At 37.5% G+C, this 3,974-nt stretch overlaps 1 non-coding gene across 1 annotated transcript; it reads left to right on the top strand.

Moving 5' to 3' along the window:
- Positions 1-1,160: 1,160 nt before the first annotated feature.
- Positions 1,161-1,272, top strand: LOC124889084. The gene has a single exon (XR_007047701.1). It is a non-coding gene; the product is annotated as a small nucleolar RNA R71 (small nucleolar RNA).
- The last annotated feature ends 2,702 nt before the right edge of the window (positions 1,273-3,974 follow it).

Here is a 3,974-nt window from a genome sequence, read left to right as displayed (position 1 = left end):
CTTCTTCTTGGAAATTAACTTCTTTATTAACTTAGCATATCTCAGAATCTCTTGAATCGCCTACAGTAGTGGGATATTTATAGAAAGATTGCTAAGTTTTGCCATAAATTTTCTTAATTTGTCACTCTCTTCTTTTTTATGTAATCGTTGAGGGAATGGAGGAGGAACATGGATGGTTGGATTTTCTTCTCTTTGCGGCTTTAAGACTTTGACCACTTCCTCATCACTTTTATCTAGCTCTTTTTCATCATTTTCTTTTCTTCTTTAACGTTTCACCTTCTTTGCCTTGGCCTTGGGTATATTTTCATTTATCTCTCCTCCAAGGGGTTCTTCAAGTGCTTTCCCACTTCTAGTGACAATTGCTTGGTCTTGTGCTTTATTCTTTGGGTTAGCAATTATGTAACTCGTAAGTCCACCTCTAGCCCTTGCATTTAGTTTTATGGAGATTTTCCTAACATGGGTCTCCAATTATTTAATGGAGGTGGAGTGAGACACTACTGTTTGGGAGATTACAGAGAAGTCACTCTTCAACTCATGGACCATTTTGTCCATACCTTCAACTCTACTCAAGATTCGTGCCAAAATATCTTCGTTCTGGCACTTTTTGGGGTCAATGACATTTGACTCCTTGGCATTAGCCCTATCATGAGGAGGAATGTAGCGTTCATAGTCACATTTCTTTTCTCTCCAATCTCTATCTTGGTCTCAATCCATCTAACCTTGATTCCCACCTTGTATTTGATATGTGGGGTGGGAACCCCTTGAGTAGTTTGCCAAGTACCAAATTTTTTCATCTAACTTTTTTGCTTCATCATCGTCTTCATAAGGCTTTGATGTTATGACATTTACCGCTTTCGTGGGTACTCCCATAACATATTTTGTTAGAAGCTCAAGCTGGGTCATCATCTTGGCCATGTTCTCTTCCTTCTCTTCTTCTCATTTTCTTTGCTCATTGGTTACCCCAGAGGTAGTAGAAGGGTTTTAGGAGCATCGGTATCATGGGTGTTCCTCCCCCGGTTTTGTTTGGATACTTCACCTATTAATCGAAAAGCAAAAAATGATGTAGTTTGACAATAAATCCACCCACCGCATTATCCACAACCATTTTGTTCAATGGGTCAAGAGCTCTATAGAAAATCTCAAGGAGCATTTTATCCGGGACCTCATGATTTGGGCATTGCGCTAGCTTTCCATTAAACCTCTCCCACACTTCAAACAATGGTTCTCCATTCAATTACTAAAAATTTACAATCTCATCCCACTTTTGAAGATTTTTTGATAGTGGGAAGTATCTATCAAGGAAAATCGTGTTGAGCTCCTCCCAAGAGGTGATTGAGCCAAGTGAAAATGAGCGGAGCGATAAAATTGGCCTCACTTGTTAGTAAAAACAAAAACAGTCAAAGTCGGATGGATTCTTATATAATATGCGCTATGTTAAATGGAGCACAAACGTCCACAAAGTGTTTCAAATGAATATTTAGGTCCTCATATGCTTGACTCCCATATAATCCTTTCATTTGTAACATGTGAAGCATAGCGCTAGTCACATGAAACACACCATTTTCGTTGGTTGGTGGGATGCGGATAACACTTGTTTGCCCTACTTTATTCAATTGGCCCTCATCGGCTAGTAAAACATCAAAGGGGCCAAAATTGCTTGCATTATTGCTCATTGCTCCGTTCACACTTTGATCACCTACAAAATAGTCAAAACAACAAATAAAGTAAGTTACCCCACTCCTGGTATTCCCAAGTAAGAATATCACCACATAAATAAAATCTATATTTCACTCCACTAAAACGACGCCATTTTGATAACGCTCAACTCACTGCCATATTTGAGGGATGAGGCAGTCGTTGTCAAGTAACCCAATGTAAATTGGGGTCAAATCTCAAGGAGTGAAAGTGATATTGGGTGTACTTATAAAATCTAGTGTTACTATTCTAGTTTATTTTGAGGATAAATTGAGTGCTTAAGGTATTTATATTGATATAAATAAGCATATAAGTGATAAAGTGTGGGATTACAATATGCAAAGTGTATTCCAAACAATTTTGGGTTTAATTGGATCACTTAGAGTTCAATCGATGAAACTAGTATTACTAGCTTGAGCTAGGTACTTGTCTAGTCTCTTTTGTCGGATTCTATAGTGTATAATGTGTTTTAAATGGTTTTAATGGTGTCATTATATATGGGAAAACTTGTTGGTAGTGTACAAAGTTCAAGCGAGTTAAGTATAGAGTTGAAACATGAAGTGGAAGATCATGGAGATCAACCTAGTCTAAGCTCTTATTTTTTGATTCGTTGTGATAGATGTTGTGTCGTTTGAACCTCTAATTCGTGTGGTGTGTTCTTGTAGAATATTTTTTTATATATTTATGATGATAAATAGATGAATTGGAGGCTGTAAAATCAAGGTAAAGACACCACAATGTCATGGATGAATGAAGGAACGTCCAACACTTAACCAATTTTCGAGAAGCAAATTTCAGAGAGCTGTTGCAATAGGGGTGCATAACGATCCCCATTTGACTCAAGTAATCCTCACATCGTGACCCCTAGTCAAGTCAAACCAGCCTTACTTCACAACCCCATCTAAACATGGCAAAGAGTTGCACTTTGAATGCTATGCGGCTTGGGCTTTGTTGTCTACTATAAATACATATTTGTGCATATTGTTATTCATCTCTGGACGTCTTGGAACATCAAGGAGGCTGATACAACTTCATAACTTAAGATTTTATATTTTTAATATAGTTCATACATTTTCTTCGTCGTTAATTACAATCTAGTGATTACAATTATGACTATGCGTGGCTAAACGCCATCTTTTCGGGGTTGAAGCCGAATACATGAGTACTATGGTTTTGATAGTAGTTAATTGATTTTCTTATCATTGTGGTTGTGTGTTCAATCTTATTTTAACTATTTTGAGGCTTGATTACCCTTAGAATATACCCATTGTAAACCTTGTGCACTCGGAAGGGGGAATAGGAAGATAGAATGTGGAACTGAACAAAGTATGGCTCGTAGTCTTTTATGAAATAAGGAATACGGATTAGTATCACAGACAGGGATGTACTTAGATACCATAGTTGATTCAAATGTAGGATGATATCTTAAAGAACTTAATTGGATTATTACATCCCCTGCTCAACGATGTAGTTGTAATGTCCATATTAGGTAATTGGTTAGAGGTCGGGAGACCATGATCATGTGATTAACCTTACGAATCAACAACAAAGATAAGTGAATTGATGATTGAACGTCAACAACATAGTACGATTGTTCAAAGTGCTTCAACCCCAGGTTTTACTCCTATTGATTGTCCAAGATCTTTACTTTACGCACTATTTACTTTACGGCAATTTACAAACTCCAATCTCTCTTTTGGTTACTTTTGCACTAAACTAATCTCAGAAGTTAAACTGAAATTAAATTGTTGATGAAGGAAGTTCCTCTGGGATCAATACTTGGCTTCTTGAAGGACACTTTACTACTTGATAAGACCACGTACACTTGAGTGTGTGCTTGGGCGCTGTCAGAATGCTATAGACCTCCAACCTATGGGTACTCAAGTTACTATAAGGTTATCCAGAATGCATGGAAAGAATATGTATAATTAAATTGGGGGGGGGGGGGGGGGGGGGGTTAATTTGTCGAAAATTCTTCACACAAACTTTACTAGTAGGGAGTGAATGCTATCTTTGGTCTAAATTCAAGGTTTGGAGGATTCTTGGGATTATGTCTCCTTAGAGGTAACGTATGTGGGATAATGTTGGTTTATCAAGGGATTTAGTTGTTAAGTAATGGATAGGGTAGGTCGAATGTCATTGAGGTCAATCATTCGATAAAACCACAACGATTTCACCATTGTCTCTTTCGAGCACCTAATAAGTGTGGAGTTTATGTAATCGCTCAAAACCTCAACCAAGCATCCTTATTTCAAGGATTGTACTCTTGACATGATTTA

The sequence above is a fragment of the Capsicum annuum genome, chromosome 11 (assembly GCF_002878395.1).
Source record: "Capsicum annuum cultivar UCD-10X-F1 chromosome 11, UCD10Xv1.1, whole genome shotgun sequence".
Classification (NCBI taxonomy): domain Eukaryota; kingdom Viridiplantae; phylum Streptophyta; class Magnoliopsida; order Solanales; family Solanaceae; genus Capsicum; species Capsicum annuum.
Note: the sequence above shows the minus strand (reverse complement) of the source record. Positions and strands in the feature narration are given on the sequence as shown.